We start from the raw sequence: 21,027 nt of genomic DNA, 5'->3' as shown, positions 1-21,027 counted from the left end.
CAACCATCTCAACTTCTTCCTTAGCCGACTACTGGACAATGGGCTCTGGTCCAGCTTGCTCTTTCTTTCACCCCCGGGATGGTTTCTTAGCCCTGCGCAGACCTTGCGCCCAGCCCTTTTGAAAGAGGGCGGCTGCGGCCTGTGACTGGTTGCTGAACAACACCTGTGGGTATAAGGGCCGCACCCCCAGCTCTTGCACTGCTCCTGTTGGAGTATGAAGTTCCCTTAAGAGAAGGCAAAAAGTGAAGAAGAAGGTCTAGCGTGAAGTAGTGCAAAGAGCTGCCAGCAGCCAGGCTGCAAAGTAGAAGAGGAGTAAGTGAGAAGCCTGTCTCTGCCTACGGCCACACCACCCTGAACACGCCCGATCTCGTCTGATCTCGGAAGCTAAGCAGGGTCGGGCCTGGTTAGTACTTGGATGGGAGACCGCCTGGGAATACCAGGTGCTGTAGGCTTTTGCTTTTCCTCACTTCCACCAGCAGGGGTCACTCTCCTCTATGCCATTTTTACATTCACTTTTTACACTGCACACTTGCTTCTTTTACATTCGCTTTCTCTCTTGCACTCTTTAGGCCTTGCAAAATCCTAGTATTCTCAGTCTTACCGCTATCACTCTTAGCAGCCGCAGCGGGCGTGGTGGCCACCAGCGTTGTGGCTTTTTACTTTTAATAATAGCAGGCTTCATTTCCATAGTATCTGGGCCTCCCGCCGGGCTGGAAGCCATAGCTAGTAACCTGCAGACCAATTTACAGGGCAACACAGGCTGAACATCTTTGCAGACAACGCGCCCTAAGAAAAGAGAAGCTGACTGAAAAGCAGCTTCGCTTCCAGGCACGGGCAACCATCTCAACTTCTTCCTTAGCCGACTACTGGACAATGGGCTCTGGTCCAGCTTGCTCTTTCTTTCACCCCCGGGATGGTTTCTTAGCCCTGCGCAGACCTTGCGCCCAGCCCTTTTGAAAGAGGGCGGCTGCGGCCTGTGACTGGTTGCTGAACAACACCTGTGGGTATAAGGGCCGCCCCCCAGCTCTTGCACTGCTCCTGTTGGAGTATGAAGTTCCCTTAAGAGAAGGCAAAAAGTGAAGAAGAAGGTCTAGCGTGAAGTAGTGCAAAGAGCTGCCAGCAGCCAGGCTGCAAAGTAGAAGAGGAGTAAGTGAGAAGCCTGTCTCCGCCTACGGCCACACCACCCTGAACATGCCCGATCTCGTCTGATCTCGGAAGCTAAGCAGGGTCGGGCCTGGTTAGTACTTGGATGGGAGACCGCCTGGGAATACCAGGTGCTGTAGGCTTTTGCTTTTCCTCACTTCCACCAGCAGGGGTCACTCTCCTCTATGCCATTTTTACATTCACTTTTTACACTGCACACTTGCTTCTTTTACATTCGCTTTCTCTCTTGCACTCTTTAGGCCTTGCAAAATCCTAGTATTCTCAGTCTTACCGCTATCACTCTTAGCAGCCGCAGCGGGCGTGGTGGCCACCAGCGTTGTGGCTTTTTACTTTTAATAATAGCAGGCTTCATTTCCATAGTATCTGGGCCTCCCGCCGGGCTGGAAGCCATAGCTAGTAACCTGCAGACCAATTTACAGGGCAACACAGGCTGAACATCTTTGCAGACAACGTGCCCTAAGAAAAGAGAAGCTGACTGAAAAGCAGCTTCGCTTCCAGGCACGGGCAACCATCTCAACTTCTTCCTTAGCCGACTCCTGGACAATGGGCTCTGGTCCAGCTTGCTCTTTCTTTCACCCCCGGGATGGTTTCTTAGCCCTGCGCAGACCTTGCGCCCAGCCCTTTTGAAAGAGGGCGGCTGCGGCCTGTGACTGGTTGCTGAACAACACCTGTGGGTATAAGGGCCGCCCCCAGCTCTTGCACTGCTCCTGTTGGAGTATGAAGTTCCCTTAAGAGAAGGCAAAAAGTGAAGAAAAAGGTCTAGCGTGAAGTAGTGCAAAGAGCTGCCAGCAGCCAGGCTGCAAAGTAGAAGAGGAGTAAGTGAGAAGTTTGTCTCCGCCTACGGCCACACCACCCTGAACACGCCCGATCTCGTCTGATCTCGGAAGCTAAGCAGGGTCGGGCCTGGTTAGTACTTGGATGGGAGACCGCCTGGGAATACCAGGTGCTGTAGGCTTTTGCTTTTCCTCACTTCCACCAGCAGGGGTCACTCTCCTCTATGCCATTTTTACATTCACTTTTTACACTGCACACTTGCTTCTTTTACATTCGCTTTCTCTCTTGCACTCTTTAGGCCTTGCAAAATCCTAGTATTCTCAGTCTTACCGCTATCACTCTTAGCAGCCGCAGCGGGCGTGGTGGCCACCAGCGTTGTGGCTTTTTACTTTTAATAATAGCAGGCTTCATTTCCATAGTATCTGGGCCTCCCGCCGGGCTGGAAGCCATAGCTAGTAACCTGCAGACCAATTTACAGGGCAACACAGGCTGAACATCTTTGCAGACAACGTGCCCTAAGAAAAGAGAAGCTGACTGAAAAGCAGCTTCGCTTCCAGGCACGGGCAACCATCTCAACTTCTTCCTTAGCCGACTCCTGGACAATGGGCTCTGGTCCAGCTTGCTCTTTCTTTCACCCCCGGGATGGTTTCTTAGCCCTGCGCAGACCTTGCGCCCAGCCCTTTTGAAAGAGGGCGGCTGCGGCCTGTGACTGGTTGCTGAACAACACCTGTGGGTATAAGGGCCGCCCCCCAGCTCTTGCACTGCTCCTGTTGGAGTATGAAGTTCCCTTAAGAGAAGGCAAAAAGTGAAGAAGAAGGTCTAGCGTGAAGTAGTGCAAAGAGCTGCCAGCAGCCAGGCTGCAAAGTAGAAGAGGAGTAAGTGAGAAGCCTGTCTCTGCCTACGGCCACACCAGCCTGAACACGCCCGATCTCGTCTGATCTCGGAAGCTAAGCAGGGTCGGGCCTGGTTAGTACTTGGATGGGAGACCGCCTGGGAATACCAGGTGCTGTAGGCTTTTGCTTTTCCTCACTTCCACCAGCAGGGGTCACTCTCCTCTATGCCATTTTTACATTCACTTTTTACACTGCACACTTGCTTCTTTTACATTCGCTTTCTCTCTTGCACTCTTTAGGCCTTGCAAAATCCTAGTATTCTCAGTCTTACCGCTATCACTCTTAGCAGCCGCAGCGGGCGTGGTGGCCACCAGCGTTGTGGCTTTTTTCTTTTAATAATAGCAGGCTTCATTTCCATAGTATCTGGGCCTCCCGCCGGGCTGGAAGCCATAGCTCGTAACCTGCAGACCAATTTACAGGGCAACACAGGCTGAACATCTTTGCAGACAACGCGCCCTAAGAAAAGAGAAGCTGACTGAAAAGCAGCTTCGCTTCCAGGCACGGGCAACCATCTCAACTTCTTCCTTAGCCAACTACTGGACAATGGGCTCTGGTCCAGCTTGCTCTTTCTTTCACCCCCGGGATGGTTTCTTAGCCCTGCGCAGACCTTGCGCCCAGCCCTTTTGAAAGAGGGCGGCTGCGGCCTGTGACTGGTTGCTGAACAACACCTGTGGGTATAAGGGCCGCCCCCAGCTCTTGCACTGCTCCTGTTGGAGTATGAAGTTCCCTTAAGAGAAGGCAAAAAGTGAAGAAAAAGGTCTAGCGTGAAGTAGTGCAAAGGGCTGCCAGCAGCCAGGCTGCAAAGTAGAAGAGGAGTAAGTGAGAAGCCTGTCTCTGCCTACAGCCACACCACCCTGAACACGCCCTTTCTCGTCTGATCTCGGAAGCTAAGCAGGGTCGGGCCTGGTTAGTACTTGGATGGGAGACCGCTTGGGAATACCAGGTGCTGTAGGCTTTTGCTTTTCCTCACTTCCACCAGCAGGGGCCACTCTCCTCTATGCCATTTTTACATTCACTTTTTACACTGCACACTTGCTTCTTTTACATTCGCTTTCTCTCTTGCACTCTTTAGGCCTTGCAAAATCCTAGTATTCTCAGTCTTACCGCTATCACTCTTAGCAGCCGCAGCGGGCGTGGTGGCCACCAGCGTTGTGGCTTTTTACTTTTAATAATAGCAGGCTTCATTTCCATAGTATCTGGGCCTCCCGCCGGGCTGGAAGCCATAGCTAGTAACCTGCAGACCAATTTACAGGGCAACACAGGCTGAACATCTTTGCAGACAACGCGCCCTAATAAAAGAGAAGCTGACTGAAAAGCAGCTTCGCTTCCAGGCACGGGCAACCATCTCAACTTCTTCCTTAGCCGACTCCTGGACAATGGGCTCTGGTCCAGCTTGCTCTTTCTTTCACCCCCGGGATGGTTTCTTAGCCCTGCGCAGACCTTGCGCCCAGCCCTTTTGAAAGAGGGCGGCTGCGGCCTGTGACTGGTTGCTGAACAACACCTGTGGGTATAAGGGCCGCCCCCAGCTCTTGCACTGCTCCTGTTGGAGTATGAAGTTCCCTTAAGAGAAGGCAAAAAGTGAAGAAAAAGGTCTAGCGTGAAGTAGTGCAAAGGGCTGCCAGCAGCCAGGCTGCAAAGTAGAAGAGGAGTAAGTGAGAAGCCTGTCTCTGCCTACGGCCATACCACCCCGAACACGCCCGATCTCGTCTGATCTCAGAAGCTAAGCAGGGTCGGGCCTGGTTAGTACTTGGATGGGAGACCGCCTGGGAATACCAGGTGCTGTAGGCTTTTGCTTTTCCTCACTTCCACCAGCAGGGGTCACTCTCCTCTATGCCATTTTTACATTCACTTTTTACACTGCACACTTGCTTCTTTTACATTCGCTTTCTCTCTTGCACTCTTTAGGCCTTGCAAAATCCTAGTATTCTCAGTCTTACCGCTATCACTCTTAGCAGCCGCAGCGGGCGTGGTGGCCACCAGCGTTGTGGCTTTTTACTTTTAATAATAGCAGGCTTCATTTCCATAGTATCTGGGCCTCCCGCCGGGCTGGAAGCCATAGCTAGTAACCTGCAGACCAATTTACAGGGCAACACAGGCTGAACATCTTTGCAGACAACGTGCCCTAAGAAAAGAGAAGCTGACTGAAAAGCAGCTTCGCTTCCAGGCACGGGCAACCATCTCAACTTCTTCCTTAGCCGACTCCTGGACAATGGGCTCTGGTCCAGCTTGCTCTTTCTTTCACCCCCGGGATGGTTTCTTAGCCCTGCGCAGACCTTGCGCCCAGCCCTTTTGAAAGAGGGCGGCTGCGGCCTGTGACTGGTTGCTGAACAACACCTGTGGGTATAAGGGCCGCCCCCCAGCTCTTGCACTGCTCCTGTTGGAGTATGAAGTTCCCTTAAGAGAAGGCAAAAAGTGAAGAAGAAGGTCTAGCGTGAAGTAGTGCAAAGAGCTGCCAGCAGCCAGGCTGCAAAGTAGAAGAGGAGTAAGTGAGAAGCCTGTCTCTGCCTACGGCCACACCAGCCTGAACACGCCCGATCTCGTCTGATCTCGGAAGCTAAGCAGGGTCGGGCCTGGTTAGTACTTGGATGGGAGACCGCCTGGGAATACCAGGTGCTGTAGGCTTTTGCTTTTCCTCACTTCCACCAGCAGGGGTCACTCTCCTCTATGCCATTTTTACATTCACTTTTTACACTGCACACTTGCTTCTTTTACATTCGCTTTCTCTCTTGCACTCTTTAGGCCTTGCAAAATCCTAGTATTCTCAGTCTTACCGCTATCACTCTTAGCAGCCGCAGCGGGCGTGGTGGCCACCAGCGTTGTGGCTTTTTTCTTTTAATAATAGCAGGCTTCATTTCCATAGTATCTGGGCCTCCCGCCGGGCTGGAAGCCATAGCTCGTAACCTGCAGACCAATTTACAGGGCAACACAGGCTGAACATCTTTGCAGACAACGCGCCCTAAGAAAAGAGAAGCTGACTGAAAAGCAGCTTCGCTTCCAGGCACGGGCAACCATCTCAACTTCTTCCTTAGCCAACTACTGGACAATGGGCTCTGGTCCAGCTTGCTCTTTCTTTCACCCCCGGGATGGTTTCTTAGCCCTGCGCAGACCTTGCGCCCAGCCCTTTTGAAAGAGGGCGGCTGCGGCCTGTGACTGGTTGCTGAACAACACCTGTGGGTATAAGGGCCGCCCCCAGCTCTTGCACTGCTCCTGTTGGAGTATGAAGTTCCCTTAAGAGAAGGCAAAAAGTGAAGAAAAAGGTCTAGCGTGAAGTAGTGCAAAGGGCTGCCAGCAGCCAGGCTGCAAAGTAGAAGAGGAGTAAGTGAGAAGCCTGTCTCTGCCTACGGCCACACCACCCTGAACACGCCTGATCTCGGAAGCTAAGCAGGGTCGGGCCTGGTTAGTACTTGGATGGGAGACCGCCTGGGAATACCAGGTGCTGTAGGCTTTTGCTTTTCCTCACTTCCACCAGCAGGGGTCACTCTCCTCTATGCCATTTTTACATTCACTTTTTACACTGCACACTTGCTTCTTTTACATTCGCTTTCTCTCTTGCACTCTTTAGGCCTTGCAAAATCCTAGTATTCTCAGTCTTACCGCTATCACTCTTAGCAGCCGCAGCGGGCGTGGTGGCCACCAGCGTTGTGGCTTTTTACTTTTAATAATAGCAGGCTTCATTTCCATAGTATCTGGGCCTCCCGCCGGGCTGGAAGCCATAGCTAGTAACCTGCAGACCAATTTACAGGGCAACACAGGCTGAACATCTTTGCAGACAACGCGCCCTAAGAAAAGAGAAGCTGACTGAAAAGCAGCTTCGCTTCCAGGCACGGGCAACCATCTCAACTTCTTCCTTAGCCGACTCCTGGACAATGGGCTCTGGTCCAGCTTGCTCTTTCTTTCACCCCCGGGATGGTTTCTTAGCCCTGCGCAGACCTTGCGCCCAGCCCTTTTGAAAGAGGGCGGCTGCGGCCTGTGACTGGTTGCTGAACAACACCTGTGGGTATAAGGGCCGCCCCCAGCTCTTGCACTGCTCCTGTTGGAGTATGAAGTTCCCTTAAGAGAAGGCAAAAAGTGAAGAAAAAGGTCTAGCGTGAAGTAGTGCAAAGGGCTGCCAGCAGCCAGGCTGCAAAGTAGAAGAGGAGTAAGTGAGAAGCCTGTCTCTGCCTACGGCCACACCACCCCGAACACGCCCGATCTCGTCTGATCTCAGAAGCTAAGCAGGGTCGGGCCTGGTTAGTACTTGGATGGGAGACCGCCTGGGAATACCAGGTGCTGTAGGCTTTTGCTTTTCCTCACTTCCACCAGCAGGGGTCACTCTCCTCTATGCCATTTTTACATTCACTTTTTACACTGCACACTTGCTTCTTTTACATTCGCTTTCTCTCTTGCACTCTTTAGGCCTTGCAAAATCCTAGTATTCTCAGTCTTACCGCTATCACTCTTAGCAGCCGCAGCGGGCGTGGTGGCCACCAGCGTTGTGGCTTTTTACTTTTAATAATAGCAGGCTTCATTTCCATAGTATCTGGGCCTCCCGCCGGGCTGGAAGCCATAGCTAGTAACCTGCAGACCAATTTACAGGGCAACACAGGCTGAACATCTTTGCAGACAACGTGCCCTAAGAAAAGAGAAGCTGACTGAAAAGCAGCTTCGCTTCCAGGCACGGGCAACCATCTCAACTTCTTCCTTAGCCGACTCCTGGACAATGGGCTCTGGTCCAGCTTGCTCTTTCTTTCACCCCCGGGATGGTTTCTTAGCCCTGCGCAGACCTTGCGCCCAGCCCTTTTGAAAGAGGGCGGCTGCGGCCTGTGACTGGTTGCTGAACAACACCTGTGGGTATAAGGGCCGCCCCCCAGCTCTTGCACTGCTCCTGTTGGAGTATGAAGTTCCCTTAAGAGAAGGCAAAAAGTGAAGAAGAAGGTCTAGCGTGAAGTAGTGCAAAGAGCTGCCAGCAGCCAGGCTGCAAAGTAGAAGAGGAGTAAGTGAGAAGCCTGTCTCTGCCTACGGCCACACCAGCCTGAACACGCCCGATCTCGTCTGATCTCGGAAGCTAAGCAGGGTCGGGCCTGGTTAGTACTTGGATGGGAGACCGCCTGGGAATACCAGGTGCTGTAGGCTTTTGCTTTTCCTCACTTCCACCAGCAGGGGTCACTCTCCTCTATGCCATTTTTACATTCACTTTTTACACTGCACACTTGCTTCTTTTACATTCGCTTTCTCTCTTGCACTCTTTAGGCCTTGCAAAATCCTAGTATTCTCAGTCTTACCGCTATCACTCTTAGCAGCCGCAGCGGGCGTGGTGGCCACCAGCGTTGTGGCTTTTTTCTTTTAATAATAGCAGGCTTCATTTCCATAGTATCTGGGCCTCCCGCCGGGCTGGAAGCCATAGCTCGTAACCTGCAGACCAATTTACAGGGCAACACAGGCTGAACATCTTTGCAGACAACGCGCCCTAAGAAAAGAGAAGCTGACTGAAAAGCAGCTTCGCTTCCAGGCACGGGCAACCATCTCAACTTCTTCCTTAGCCAACTACTGGACAATGGGCTCTGGTCCAGCTTGCTCTTTCTTTCACCCCCGGGATGGTTTCTTAGCCCTGCGCAGACCTTGCGCCCAGCCCTTTTGAAAGAGGGCGGCTGCGGCCTGTGACTGGTTGCTGAACAACACCTGTGGGTATAAGGGCCGCCCCCAGCTCTTGCACTGCTCCTGTTGGAGTATGAAGTTCCCTTAAGAGAAGGCAAAAAGTGAAGAAAAAGGTCTAGCGTGAAGTAGTGCAAAGGGCTGCCAGCAGCCAGGCTGCAAAGTAGAAGAGGAGTAAGTGAGAAGCCTGTCTCTGCCTACGGCCACACCACCCTGAACACGCCCGATCTCGTCTGATCTCGGAAGCTAAGCAGGGTCGGGCCTGGTTAGTACTTGGATGGGAGACCGCCTGGGAATACCAGGTGCTGTAGGCTTTTGCTTTTCCTCACTTCCACCAGCAGGGGTCACTCTCCTCTATGCCATTTTTACATTCACTTTTTACACTGCACACTTGCTTCTTTTACATTCGCTTTCTCTCTTGCACTCTTTAGGCCTTGCAAAATCCTAGTATTCTCAGTCTTACCGCTATCACTCTTAGCAGCCGCAGCGGGCGTGGTGGCCACCAGCGTTGTGGCTTTTTACTTTTAATAATAGCAGGCTTCATTTCCATAGTATCTGGGCCTCCCGCCGGGCTGGAAGCCATAGCTAGTAACCTGCAGACCAATTTACAGGGCAACACAGGCTGAACATCTTTGCAGACAACGCGCCCTAAGAAAAGAGAAGCTGACTGAAAAGCAGCTTCGCTTCCAGGCACGGGCAACCATCTCAACTTCTTCCTTAGCCGACTCCTGGACAATGGGCTCTGGTCCAGCTTGCTCTTTCTTTCACCCCCGGGATGGTTTCTTAGCCCTGCGCAGACCTTGCGCCCAGCCCTTTTGAAAGAGGGCGGCTGCGGCCTGTGACTGGTTGCTGAACAACACCTGTGGGTATAAGGGCCGCCCCCAGCTCTTGCACTGCTCCTGTTGGAGTATGAAGTTCCCTTAAGAGAAGGCAAAAAGTGAAGAAAAAGGTCTAGCGTGAAGTAGTGCAAAGAGCTGCCAGCAGCCAGGCTGCAAAGTAGAAGAGGAGTAAGTGAGAAGCCTGTCTCTGCCTACGGCCACACCACCCTGATCTCGGAAGCTAAGCAGGGTCGGGCCTGGTTAGTACTTGGATGGGAGACCGCCTGGGAATACCAGGTGCTGTAGACTTTTGCTTTTCCTCACTTCCACCAGCAGGGGTCACTCTCCTCTATGCCATTTTTACATTCACTTTTTACACTGCACACTTGCTTCTTTTACATTCGCTTTCTCTCTTGCACTCTTTAGGCCTTGCAAAATCCTAGTATTCTCAGTCTTACCGCTATCACTCTTAGCAGCCGCAGCGGGCGTGGTGGCCACCAGCGTTGTGGCTTTTTACTTTTAATAATAGCAGGCTTCATTTCCATAGTATCTGGGCCTCCCGCCGGGCTGGAAGCCATAGCTAGTAACCTGCAGACCAATTTACAGGGCAACACAGGCTGAACATCTTTGCAGACAACGCGCCCTAAGAAAAGAGAAGCTGACTGAAAAGCAGCTTCGCTTCCAGGCACGGGCAACCATCTCAACTTCTTCCTTAGCCGACTCCTGGACAATGGGCTCTGGTCCAGCTTGCTCTTTCTTTCACCCCCGGGATGGTTTCTTAGCCCTGCGCAGACCTTGCGCCCAGCCCTTTTGAAAGAGGGCGGCTGCGGCCTGTGACTGGTTGCTGAACAACACCTGTGGGTATAAGGGCCGCCCCCGGCTCTTGCACTGCTCCTGTTGGAGTATGAAGTTCCCTTAAGAGAAGGCAAAAAGTGAAGAAAAAGGTCTAGCGTGAAGTAGTGCAAAGGGCTGCCAGCAGCCAGGCTGCAAAGTAGAAGAGGAGTAAGTGAGAAACCTGTCTCTGCCTACGGCCACACCACCCTGAACACGCCCGATCTCGTCTGATCTCGGAAGCTAAGCAGGGTCGGGCCTGGTTAGTACTTGGATGGGAGACCGCCTGGGAATACCAGGTGCTGTAGGCTTTTGCTTTTCCTCACTTCCACCAGCAGGGCTCACTCTCCTCTATGCCATTTTTACATTCACTTTTTACACTGCACACTTGCTTCTTTTACATTCGCTTTCTCTCTTGCACTCTTTAGGCCTTGCAAAATCCTAGTATTCTCAGTCTTACCGCTATCACTCTTAGCAGCCGCAGCGGGCGTGGTGGCCACCAGCGTTGTGGCTTTTTTCATTTAATAATAGCAGGCTTCATTTCCATAGTATCTGGGCCTCCCGCCGGGCTGGAAGCCATAGCTAGTAACCTGCAGACCAATTTACAGGGCAACACAGGCTGAACATCTTTGCAGACAACGCGCCCTAAGAAAAGAGAAGCTGACTGAAAAGCAGCTTCGCTTCCAGGCACGGGCAACCATCTCAACTTCTTCCTTAGCCGACTACTGGACAATGGGCTCTGGTCCAGCTTGCTCTTTCTTTCACCCCTGGGATGGTTTCTTAGCCCTGCGCAGACCTTGCGCCCAGCCCTTTTGAAAGAGGGCGGCTGCGGCCTGTGACTGGTTGCTGAACAACACCTGTGGGTATAAGGGCCGCCCCCAGCTCTTGCACTGCTCCTGTTGGAGTATGAAGTTCCCTTAAGAGAAGGCAAAAAGTGAAGAAAAAGGTCTAGCGTGAAGTAGTGCAAAGGGCTGCCAGCAGCCAGGCTGCAAAGTAGAAGAGGAGTAAGTGAGAAGCCTGTCTCTGCCTACAGCCACACCACCCTGAACACGCCCTTTCTCGTCTGATCTCGGAAGCTAAGCAGGGTCGGGCCTGGTTAGTACTTGGATGGGAGACCGCCTGGGAATACCAGGTGCTGTAGGCTTTTGCTTTTCCTCACTTCCACCAGCAGGGGTCACTCTCCTCTATGCCATTTTTACATTCACTTTTTACACTGCACACTTGCTTCTTTTACATTCGCTTTCTCTCTTGCACTCTTTAGGCCTTGCAAAATCCTAGTATTCTCAGTCTTACCGCTATCACTCTTAGCAGCCGCAGCGGGCGTGGTGGCCACCAGCGTTGTGGCTTTTTACTTTTAATAATAGCAGGCTTCATTTCCATAGTATCTGGGCCTCCCGCCGGGCTGGAAGCCATAGCTAGTAACCTGCAGACCAATTTACAGGGCAACACAGGCTGAACATCTTTGCAGACAACGCGCCCTAAGAAAAGAGAAGCTGACTGAAAAGCAGCTTCGCTTCCAGGCACGGGCAACCATCTCAACTTCTTCCTTAGCCGACTACTGGACAATGGGCTCTGGTCCAGCTTGCTCTTTCTTTCACCCCCGGGATGGTTTCTTAGCCCTGCGCAGACCTTGCGCCCAGCCCTTTTGAAAGAGGGCGGCTGCGGCCTGTGACTGGTTGCTGAACAACACCTGTGGGTATAAGGGCCGCACCCCAGCTCTTGCACTGCTCCTGTTGGAGTATGAAGTTCCCTTAAGAGAAGGCAAAAAGTGAAGAAGAAGGTCTAGCGTGAAGTAGTGCAAAGAGCTGCCAGCAGCCAGGCTGCAAAGTAGAAGAGGAGTAAGTGAGAAGCCTGTCTCTGCCTACGGCCACACCACCCTGAACACGCCCGATCTCGTCTGATCTCGGAAGCTAAGCAGGGTCGGGCCTGGTTAGTACTTGGATGGGAGACCGCCTGGGAATACCAGGTGCTGTAGGCTTTTGCTTTTCCTCACTTCCACCAGCAGGGGTCACTCTCCTCTATGCCATTTTTACATTCACTTTTTACACTGCACACTTGCTTCTTTTACATTCGCTTTCTCTCTTGCACTCTTTAGGCCTTGCAAAATCCTAGTATTCTCAGTCTTACCGCTATCACTCTTAGCAGCCGCAGCGGGCGTGGTGGCCACCAGCGTTGTGGCTTTTTACTTTTAATAATAGCAGGCTTCATTTCCATAGTATCTGGGCCTCCCGCCGGGCTGGAAGCCATAGCTAGTAACCTGCAGACCAATTTACAGGGCAACACAGGCTGAACATCTTTGCAGACAACGTGCCCTAAGAAAAGAGAAGCTGACTGAAAAGCAGCTTCGCTTCCAGGCACGGGCAACCATCTCAACTTCTTCCTTAGCCGACTCCTGGACAATGGGCTCTGGTCCAGCTTGCTCTTTCTTTCACCCCCGGGATGGTTTCTTAGCCCTGCGCAGACCTTGCGCCCAGCCCTTTTGAAAGAGGGCGGCTGCGGCCTGTGACTGGTTGCTGAACAACACCTGTGGGTATAAGGGCCGCCCCCAGCTCTTGCACTGCTCCTGTTGGAGTATGAAGTTCCCTTAAGAGAAGGCAAAAAGTGAAGAAAAAGGTCTAGCGTGAAGTAGTGCAAAGGGCTGCCAGCAGCCAGGCTGCAAAGTAGAAGAGGAGTAAGTGAGAAGCCTGTCTCTGCCTACGGCCACACCACCCTGAACACGCCCGATCTCGTCTGATCTCGGAAGCTAAGCAGGGTCGGGCCTGGTTAGTACTTGGATGGGAGACCGCCTGGGAATACCAGGTGCTGTAGGCTTTTGCTTTTCCTCACTTCCACCAGCAGGGGTCACTCTCCTCTATGCCATTTTTACATTCACTTTTTACACTGCACACTTGCTTCTTTTACATTCGCTTTCTCTCTTGCACTCTTTAGGCCTTGCAAAATCCTAGTATTCTCAGTCTTACCGCTATCACTCTTAGCAGCCGCAGCGGGCGTGGTGGCCACCAGCGTTGTGGCTTTTTACTTTTAATAATAGCAGGCTTCATTTCCATAGTATCTGGGCCTCCCGCCGGGCTGGAAGCCATAGCTAGTAACCTGCAGACCAATTTACAGGGCAACACAGGCTGAACATCTTTGAAGACAACGTGCCCTAAGAAAAGAGAAGCTGACTGAAAAGCAGCTTCGCTTCCAGGCACGGGCAACCATCTCAACTTCTTCCTTAGCCGACTCCTGGACAATGGGCTCTGGTCCAGCTTGCTCTTTCTTTCACCCCCGGGATGGTTTCTTAGCCCTGCGCAGACCTTGCGCCCAGCCCTTTTGAAAGAGGGCGGCTGCGGCCTGTGACTGGTTGCTGAACAACACCTGTGGGTATAAGGGCCGCCCCCAGCTCTTGCACTGCTCCTGTTGGAGTATGAAGTTCCCTTAAGAGAAGGCAAAAAGTGAAGAAAAAGGTCTAGCGTGAAGTAGTGCAAAGAGCTGCCAGCAGCCAGGCTGCAAAGTAGAAGAGGAGTAAGTGAGAAGCCTGTCTCTGCCTACGGCCACACCACCCTGAACACGCCCGATCTCGTCTGATCTCGGAAGCTAAGCAGGGTCGGGCCTGGTTAGTACTTGGATGGGAGACCGCCTGGGAATACCAGGTGCTGTAGGCTTTTGCTTTTCCTCACTTCCACCAGCAGGGGTCACTCTCCTCTATGCCATTTTTACATTCACTTTTTACACTGCACACTTGCTTCTTTTACATTCGCTTTCTCTCTTGCACTCTTTAGGCCTTGCAAAATCCTAGTATTCTCAGTCTTACCGCTATCACTCTTAGCAGCCGCAGCGGGCGTGGTGGCCACCAGCGTTGTGGCTTTTTACTTTTAATAATAGCAGGCTTCATTTCCATAGTATCTGGGCCTCCCACCGGGCTGGAAGCCATAGCTAGTAACCTGCAGACCAATTTACAGGGCAACACAGGCTGAACATCTTTGCAGACAACGCGCCCTAAGAAAAGAGAAGCTGACTGAAAAGCAGCTTCGCTTCCAGGCACGGGCAACCATCTCAACTTCTTCCTTAGCCGACTCCTGGACAATGGGCTCTGGTCCAGCTTGCTCTTTCTTTCACCCCCAGGATGGTTTCTTAGCCCTGCGCAGACCTTGCGCCCAGCCCTTTTGAAAGAGGGCGGCTGCGGCCTGTGACTGGTTGCTGAACAACACCTGTGGGTATAAGGGCCGCCCCCAGCTCTTGCACTGCTCCTGTTGGAGTATGAAGTTCCCTTAAGAGAAGGCAAAAAGTGAAGAAAAAGGTCTAGCGTGAAGTAGTGCAAAGGGCTGCCAGCAGCCAGGCTGCAAAGTAGAAGAGGAGTAAGTGAGAAGCCTGTCTCTGCCTACGGCCACACCACCCTGAACACGTCTGATCTCGGAAGCTAAGCAGGGTCGGGCCTGGTTAGTACTTGGATGGGAGACCGCCTGGGAATACCAGGTGCTGTAGGCTTTTGCTTTTCCTCACTTCCACCAGCAGGGGTCACTCTCCTCTATGCCATTTTTACATTCACTTTTTACACTGCACACTTGCTTCTTTTACATTCGCTTTCTCTCTTGCACTCTTTAGGCCTTGCAAAATCCTAGTATTCTCAGTCTTACCGCTATCACTCTTAGCAGCCGCAGCGGGCGTGGTGGCCACCAGCGTTGTGGCTTTTTTCTTTTAATAATAGCAGGCTTCATTTCCATAGTATCTGGGCCTCCCGCCGGGCTGGAAGCCATAGCTAGTAACCTGCAGACCAATTTACAGGGCAACACAGGCTGAACATCTTTGCAGACAACGCGCCCTAAGAAAAGAGAAGCTGACTGAAAAGCAGCTTCGCTTCCAGGCACGGGCAACCATCTCAACTTCTTCCTTAGCCGACTACTGGACAATGGGCTCTGGTCCAGCTTGCTCTTTCTTTCACCCCCGGGATGGTTTCTTAGCCCTGCGCAGACCTTGCGCCCAGCCCTTTTGAAAGAGGGCGGCTGCGGCCTGTGACTGGTTGCTGAACAACACCTGTGGGTATAAGGGCCGCCCCCAGCTCTTGCACTGCTCCTGTTGGAGTATGAAGTTCCCTTAAGAGAAGGCAAAAAGTGAAGAAAAAGGTCTAGCGTGAAGTAGTGCAAAGGGCTGCCAGCAGCCAGGCTGCCAAGTAGAAGAGGAGTAAGTGAGAAGCCTGTCTCTGCCTACGGCCACACCACCCTGAACACGCCTGATCTCGGAAGCTAAGCAGGGTCGGGCCTGGTTAGTACTTGGATGTGAGACCGCCTGGGAATACCAGGTGCTGTAGGCTTTTGCTTTTCCTCACTTCCACCAGCAGGGGTCACTCTCCTCTATGCCATTTTTACATTCACTTTTTACACTGCACACTTGCTTCTTTTACATTCGCTTTCTCTCTTGCACTCTTTAGGCCTTGCAAAATCCTAGTATTCTCAGTCTTACCGCTATCACTCTTAGCAGCCGCAGCGGGCGTGGTGGCCACCAGCGTTGTGGCTTTTTACTTTTAATAATAGCAGGCTTCATTTCCATAGTATCTGGGCCTCCCGCCGGGCTGGAAGCCATAGCTAGTAACCTGCAGACCAATTTACAGGGCAACACAGGCTGAACATCTTTGCAGACAACGCGCCCTAAGAAAAGAGAAGCTGACTGAAAAGCAGCTTCGCTTCCAGGCACGGGCAACCATCTCAACTTCTTCCTTAGCCAACTCCTGGACAATGGGCTCTGGTCCAGCTTGCTCTTTCTTTCACCCCCGGGATGGTTTCTTAGCCCTGCGCAGACCTTGCGCCCAGCCCTTTTGAAAGAGGGCGGCTGCGGCCTGTGACTGGTTGCTGAACAACACCTGTGGGTATAAGGGCCGCCCCCAGCTCTTGCACTGCTCCTGTTGGAGTATGAAGTTCCCTTAAGAGAAGGCAAAAAGTGAAGAAAAAGGTCTAGCGTGAAGTAGTGCAAAGGGCTGCCAGCAGCCAGGCTGCAAAGTAGAAGAGGAGTAAGTGAGAAGCCTGTCTCTGCCTACGGCCACACCACCCTGAACACGCCTGATCTCGGAAGCTAAGCAGGGTCGGGCCTGGTTAGTACTTGGATGGGAGACCGCCTGGGAATACCAGGTGCTGTAGGCTTTTGCTTTTCCTCACTTCCACCAGCAGGGGTCACTCTCCTCTATGCCATTTTTACATTCACTTTTTACACTGCACACTTGCTTCTTTTACATTCACTTTCTCTCTTGCACTCTTTAGGCCTTGCAAAATCCTAGTATTCTCAGTCTTACCGCTATCACTCTTAGCAGCCGCAGCGGGCGTGGTGGCCACCAGCGTTGTGGCTTTTTTCTTTTAATAATAGCAGGCTTCATTTCCATAGTATCTGGGCCTCCCGCCGGGCTGGAAGCCATAGCTAGTAACCTGCAGACCAATTTACAGGGCAACACAGGCTGAACATCTTTGCAGACAACGCGCCCTAAGAAAAGAGAAGCTGACTGAAAAGCAGCTTCGCTTCCAGGCACGGGCAACCATCTCAACTTCTTCCTTAGCCGACTACTGGACAATGGGCTCTGGTCCAGCTTGCTCTTTCTTTCACCCCCGGGATGGTTTCTTAGCCCTGCGCAGACCTTGCGCCCAGCCCTTTTGAAAGAGGGCGGCTGCGGCCTGTGACTGGTTGCTGAACAACACCTGTGGGTATAAGGGCCGCCCCCAGCTCTTGCACTGCTCCTGTTGGAGTATGAAGTTCCCTTAAGAGAAGGCAAAAAGTGAAGAAAAAGGTCTAGCGTGAAGTAGTGCAAAGGGCTGCCAGCAGCCAGGCTGCAAAGTAGAAGAGGAGTAAGTGAGAAGCCTGTCTCTGCCTACGGCCACACCACCCTGAACACGCCTGATCTCGGAAGCTAAGCAGGGTCGGGCCTGGTTAGTACTTGGATGTGAGACCGCCTGGGAATACCAGGTGCTGTAGGCTTTTGCTTTTCCTCACTTCCACCAGCAGGGGTCACTCTCCTCTATGCCATTTTTACATTCACTTTTTACACTGCACACTTGCTTCTTTTACATTCGCTTTCTCTCTTGCACTCTTTAGGCCTTGCAAAATCCTAGTATTCTCAGTCTTACCGCTATCACTCTTAGCAGCCGCAGCGGGCGTGGTGGCCACCAGCGTTGTGGCTTTTTACTTTTAATAATAGCAGGCTTCATTTCCATAGTATCTGGGCCTCCCGCCGGGCTGGAAGCCATAGCTAGTAACCTGCAGACCAATTTACAGGGCAACACAGGCTGAACATCTTTGCAGACAACGCGCCCTAAGAAAAGAGAAGCTGACTGAAAAGCAGCTTCGCTTCCAGGCACGGGCAACCATCTCAACTTCTTCCTTAGCCAACTCCTGGACAATGGGCTCTGGTCCAGCTTGCTCTTTCTTTCACCCCCGGGATGGTTTCTTAGCCCTGCGCAGACCTTGCGCCCAGCCCTTTTGAAAGAGGGCGGCTGCGGCCTGTGACTGGTTGCTGAACAACACCTGTGGGTATAAGGGCCGCCCCCAGCTCTTGCACTGCTCCTGTTGGAGTATGAAGTTCCCTTAAGAGAAGGCAAAAAGTGAAGAAAAAGGTCTAGCGTGAAGTAGTGCAAAGGGCTGCCAGCAGCCAGGCTGCAAAGTAGAAGAGGAGTAAGTGAGAAGCCTGTCTCTGCCTACGGCCACACCACCCTGAACACGCCTGATCTCGGAAGCTAAGCAGGGTCGGGCCTGGTTAGTACTTGGATGGGAGACCGCCTGGGAATACCAGGTGCTGTAGGCTTTTGCTTTTCCTCACTTCCACCAGCAGGGGTCACTCTCCTCTATGCCATTTTTACATTCACTTTTTACACTGCACACTTGCTTCTTTTACATTCACTTTCTCTCTTGCACTCTTTAGGCCTTGCAAAATCCTAGTATTCTCAGTCTTACCGCTATCACTCTTAGCAGCCGCAGCGGGCGTGGTGGCCACCAGCGTTGTGGTTTTTTTCTTTTAATAATAGCAGGCTTCATTTCCATAGTATCTGGGCCTCCCGCCGGGCTGGAAGCCATAGCTAGTAACCTGCAGACCAATTTACAGGGCAACACAGGCTGAACATCTTTGCAGACAACGCGCCCTAAGAAAAGAGAAGCTGACTGAAAAGCAGCTTCGCTTCCAGGCACGGGCAACCATCTCAACTTCTTCCTTAGCCGACTACTGGACAATGGGCTCTGGTCCAGCTTGCTCTTTCTTTCACCCCCGGGATGGTTTCTTAGCCCTGCGCAGACCTTGCGCCCAGCCCTTTTGAAAGAGGGCGGCTGCGGCCTGTGACTGGTTGCTGAACAACACCTGTGGGTATAAGGGCCGCCCCCAGCTCTTGCACTGCTCCTGTTGGAGTATGAAGTTCCCTTAAGAGAAGGCAAAAAGTGAAGAAAAAGGTCTAGCGTGAAGTAGTGCAAAGGGCTGCCAGCAGCCAGGCTGCAAAGTAGAAGAGGAGTAAGTGAGAAGCCTGTCTCTGCCTACGGCCACACCACCCTGAACACGCCTGATCTCGGAAGCTAAGCAGGGTCGGGCCTGGTTAGTACTTGGATGTGAGACCGCCTGGGAATACCAGGTGCTGTAGGCTTTTGCTTTTCCTCACTTCCACCAGCAGGGGTCACTCTCCTCTATGCCATTTTTACATTCACTTTTTACACTGCACACTTGCTTCTTTTACATTCGCTTTCTCTCTTGCACTCTTTAGGCCTTGCAAAATCCTAGTATTCTCAGTCTTACCGCTATCACTCTTAGCAGCCGCAGCGGGCGTGGTGGCCACCAGCGTTGTGGCTTTTTACTTTTAATAATAGCAGGCTTCATTTCCATAGTATCTGGGCCTCCCGCCGGGCTGGAAGCCATAGCTAGTAACCTGCAGACCAATTTACAGGGCAACACAGGCTGAACATCTTTGCAGACAACGTGCCCTAAGAAAAGAGAAGCTGACTGAAAAGCAGCTTCGCTTCCAGGCACGGGCAACCATCTCAACTTCTTCCTTAGCCGACTCCTGGACAATGGGCTCTGGTCCAGCTTGCTCTTTCTTTCACCCCCGGGATGGTTTCTTAGCCCTGCGCAGACCTTGCGCCCAGCCCTTTTGAAAGAGGGCGGCTGCGGCCTGTGACTGGTTGCTGAACAACACCTGTGGGTATAAGGGCCGCCCCCAGCTCTTGCACTGCTCCTGTTGGAGTATGAAGTTCCCTTAAGAGAAGGCAAAAAGTGAAGAAAAAGGTCTAGCGTGAAGTAGTGCAAAGAGCTGCCAGCAGCCAGGCTGCAAAGTAGAAGAGGAGTAAGTGAGAAGTTTGTCTCCGCCTACGGCCACACCACCCTGAACACGTCTGATCTCGGAAGCTAAGCAGGGTCGGGCCTGGTTAGTACTTGGATGGGAGACCGCCTGGGAATACCAGGTGCTGTAGGCTTTTGCTTTTCCTCACTTCCACCAGCAGGGGTCACTCTCCTCTATGCCATTTTTACATTCACTTTTTACACTGCACACTTGCTTCTTTTACATTCGCTTTCTCTCTTGCACTCTTTAGGCCTTGCAAAATCCTAGTATTCTCAGTCTTACCGCTATCACTCTTAGCAGCCGCAGCGGGTGTGGTGGCCACCAGCGTTGTGGCTTTTTACTTTTAATAATAGCAGGCTTCATTTCCATAGTATCTGGGCCTCCCGCCGGGCTGGAAGCCATAGCTAGTAACCTGCAGACCAATTTACAGGGCAACACAGGCTGAACATCCTTGCAGACAACGCGCCCTAATAAAAGAGAAGCTGACTGAAAAGCAGCTTCGCTTCCAGGAACGGGCAACCATCTCAACTTCTTCCTTAGCCGACTCCTGGACAATGGGCTCTGGTCCAGCTTGCTCTTTCTTTCACCCCCGGGATGGTTTCTTAGCCCTGCGCAGACCTTGCGCCCAGCCCTTTTGAAAGAGGGCGGCTGCGGCCTGTGACTGGTTGCTGAACAACACCTGTGGGTATAAGGGCCGCCCCCAGCTCTTGCACTGCTCCTGTTGGAGTATGAAGTTCCCTAAAGAGAAGGCAAAAAGTGAAGAAAAAGGTCTAGCGTGAAGTAGTGCAAAGAGCTGCCAGCAGCCAGGCTGCAAAGTAGAAGAGGAGTAAGTGAGAAGCCTGTCTCTGCCTACGGCCACACCACCCTGAACACGCCTGATCTCGGAAGCTAAGCAGGGTCGGGCCTGGTTAGTACTTGGATGGGAGACCGCCTGGGAATACCAGGTGCTGTAGGCTTTTGCTTTTCCTCACTTCCACCAGCAGGGGTCACTCTCCTCTATGCCATTTTTACATTCACTTTTTACACTGCACACTTGCTTCTTTTACATTCGCTTTCTCTCTTGCACTCTTTAGGCCTTGCAAAATCCTAGTATTCTCAGTCTTACCGCTATCACTCTTAGCAGCCGCAGCGGGCGTGGTGGCCACCAGCGTTGTGGCTTTTTACTTTTAATAATAGCAGGCTTCATTTCCATAGTATCTGGGCCTCCCGCCGGGCTGGAAGCCATAGCTAGTAACCTGCAGACCAATTTACAGGGCAACACAGGCTGAACATCTTTGCAGACAACGCGCCCTAAGAAAAGAGAAGCTGACTGAAAAGCAGCTTCGCTTCCAGGCACGGGCAACCATCTCAACTTCTTCCTTAGCCGACTCCTGGACAATGGGCTCTGGTCCAGCTTGCTCTTTCTTTCACCCCCGGGATGGTTTCTTAGCCCTGCGCAGACCTTGCGCCCAGCCCTTTTGAAAGAGGGCGGCTGCGGCCTGTGACTGGTTGCTGAACAACACCTGTGGGTATAAGGGCCGCCCCCAGCTCTTGCACTGCTCCTGTTGGAGTATGAAGTTCCCTTAAGAGAAGGCAAAAAGTGAAGAAAAAGGTCTAGCGTGAAGTAGTGCAAAGGGCTGCCAGCAGCCAGGCTGCAAAGTAGAA

The 21,027-nt window shown here is 52.2% G+C and overlaps 15 non-coding genes and 10 pseudogenes across 15 annotated transcripts; all 25 read left to right on the top strand.

The window, feature by feature from the left end:
* Window positions 1-333: 333 nt before the first annotated feature.
* On the top strand, window positions 334-452 carry LOC142189153 (5S ribosomal RNA). Its single transcript, XR_012713343.1, has one exon. It is a non-coding gene; the product is annotated as a 5S ribosomal RNA (ribosomal RNA).
* A 715-nt stretch (window positions 453-1,167) lies between these two features.
* LOC142189224 (5S ribosomal RNA) lies at window positions 1,168-1,286 on the top strand. The gene has a single exon (XR_012713410.1). It is a non-coding gene; the product is annotated as a 5S ribosomal RNA (ribosomal RNA).
* Window positions 1,287-2,000: 714 nt separating this feature from the next.
* LOC142189152 (5S ribosomal RNA) lies at window positions 2,001-2,119 on the top strand. The gene has a single exon (XR_012713342.1). It is a non-coding gene; the product is annotated as a 5S ribosomal RNA (ribosomal RNA).
* A 715-nt stretch (window positions 2,120-2,834) lies between these two features.
* LOC142189327 (5S ribosomal RNA) lies at window positions 2,835-2,953 on the top strand. Its single transcript, XR_012713505.1, has one exon. It is a non-coding gene; the product is annotated as a 5S ribosomal RNA (ribosomal RNA).
* A 714-nt stretch (window positions 2,954-3,667) lies between these two features.
* Window positions 3,668-3,786, top strand: LOC142189404 (5S ribosomal RNA). Its single transcript, XR_012713579.1, has one exon. It is a non-coding gene; the product is annotated as a 5S ribosomal RNA (ribosomal RNA).
* Window positions 3,787-4,500: 714 nt separating this feature from the next.
* On the top strand, window positions 4,501-4,619 carry LOC142189337 (5S ribosomal RNA). The gene has a single exon (XR_012713515.1). It is a non-coding gene; the product is annotated as a 5S ribosomal RNA (ribosomal RNA).
* A 715-nt stretch (window positions 4,620-5,334) lies between these two features.
* Window positions 5,335-5,453, top strand: LOC142189325 (5S ribosomal RNA). Its single transcript, XR_012713504.1, has one exon. It is a non-coding gene; the product is annotated as a 5S ribosomal RNA (ribosomal RNA).
* Window positions 5,454-6,167: 714 nt separating this feature from the next.
* On the top strand, window positions 6,168-6,276 carry LOC142189439 (5S ribosomal RNA; annotated as a pseudogene).
* A 714-nt stretch (window positions 6,277-6,990) lies between these two features.
* LOC142189382 (5S ribosomal RNA) lies at window positions 6,991-7,109 on the top strand. Its single transcript, XR_012713557.1, has one exon. It is a non-coding gene; the product is annotated as a 5S ribosomal RNA (ribosomal RNA).
* Window positions 7,110-7,824: 715 nt separating this feature from the next.
* Window positions 7,825-7,943, top strand: LOC142189324 (5S ribosomal RNA). Its single transcript, XR_012713503.1, has one exon. It is a non-coding gene; the product is annotated as a 5S ribosomal RNA (ribosomal RNA).
* Window positions 7,944-8,657: 714 nt separating this feature from the next.
* LOC142189151 (5S ribosomal RNA) lies at window positions 8,658-8,776 on the top strand. Its single transcript, XR_012713341.1, has one exon. It is a non-coding gene; the product is annotated as a 5S ribosomal RNA (ribosomal RNA).
* A 714-nt stretch (window positions 8,777-9,490) lies between these two features.
* On the top strand, window positions 9,491-9,589 carry LOC142189531 (5S ribosomal RNA; annotated as a pseudogene).
* Window positions 9,590-10,303: 714 nt separating this feature from the next.
* On the top strand, window positions 10,304-10,422 carry LOC142189150 (5S ribosomal RNA). The gene has a single exon (XR_012713340.1). It is a non-coding gene; the product is annotated as a 5S ribosomal RNA (ribosomal RNA).
* A 714-nt stretch (window positions 10,423-11,136) lies between these two features.
* LOC142189398 (5S ribosomal RNA) lies at window positions 11,137-11,255 on the top strand. Its single transcript, XR_012713573.1, has one exon. It is a non-coding gene; the product is annotated as a 5S ribosomal RNA (ribosomal RNA).
* A 715-nt stretch (window positions 11,256-11,970) lies between these two features.
* Window positions 11,971-12,089, top strand: LOC142189147 (5S ribosomal RNA). The gene has a single exon (XR_012713339.1). It is a non-coding gene; the product is annotated as a 5S ribosomal RNA (ribosomal RNA).
* A 714-nt stretch (window positions 12,090-12,803) lies between these two features.
* Window positions 12,804-12,922, top strand: LOC142189146 (5S ribosomal RNA). The gene has a single exon (XR_012713338.1). It is a non-coding gene; the product is annotated as a 5S ribosomal RNA (ribosomal RNA).
* A 714-nt stretch (window positions 12,923-13,636) lies between these two features.
* LOC142189145 (5S ribosomal RNA) lies at window positions 13,637-13,755 on the top strand. The gene has a single exon (XR_012713337.1). It is a non-coding gene; the product is annotated as a 5S ribosomal RNA (ribosomal RNA).
* Window positions 13,756-14,469: 714 nt separating this feature from the next.
* Window positions 14,470-14,578, top strand: LOC142189488 (5S ribosomal RNA; annotated as a pseudogene).
* Window positions 14,579-15,292: 714 nt separating this feature from the next.
* LOC142189518 (5S ribosomal RNA) lies at window positions 15,293-15,401 on the top strand (annotated as a pseudogene).
* A 714-nt stretch (window positions 15,402-16,115) lies between these two features.
* Window positions 16,116-16,224, top strand: LOC142189437 (5S ribosomal RNA; annotated as a pseudogene).
* Window positions 16,225-16,938: 714 nt separating this feature from the next.
* LOC142189516 (5S ribosomal RNA) lies at window positions 16,939-17,047 on the top strand (annotated as a pseudogene).
* A 714-nt stretch (window positions 17,048-17,761) lies between these two features.
* On the top strand, window positions 17,762-17,870 carry LOC142189435 (5S ribosomal RNA; annotated as a pseudogene).
* Window positions 17,871-18,584: 714 nt separating this feature from the next.
* Window positions 18,585-18,693, top strand: LOC142189515 (5S ribosomal RNA; annotated as a pseudogene).
* A 714-nt stretch (window positions 18,694-19,407) lies between these two features.
* LOC142189487 (5S ribosomal RNA) lies at window positions 19,408-19,516 on the top strand (annotated as a pseudogene).
* Window positions 19,517-20,230: 714 nt separating this feature from the next.
* LOC142189434 (5S ribosomal RNA) lies at window positions 20,231-20,339 on the top strand (annotated as a pseudogene).
* Window positions 20,340-21,027: the final 688 nt, after the last annotated feature.

Source organism: Leptodactylus fuscus, unplaced genomic scaffold, assembly GCF_031893055.1.
Source record: "Leptodactylus fuscus isolate aLepFus1 unplaced genomic scaffold, aLepFus1.hap2 HAP2_SCAFFOLD_99, whole genome shotgun sequence".
Classification (NCBI taxonomy): Eukaryota; Metazoa; Chordata; class Amphibia; order Anura; family Leptodactylidae; genus Leptodactylus; species Leptodactylus fuscus.
This window is presented reverse-complemented; position numbering and strand designations above follow the sequence as displayed.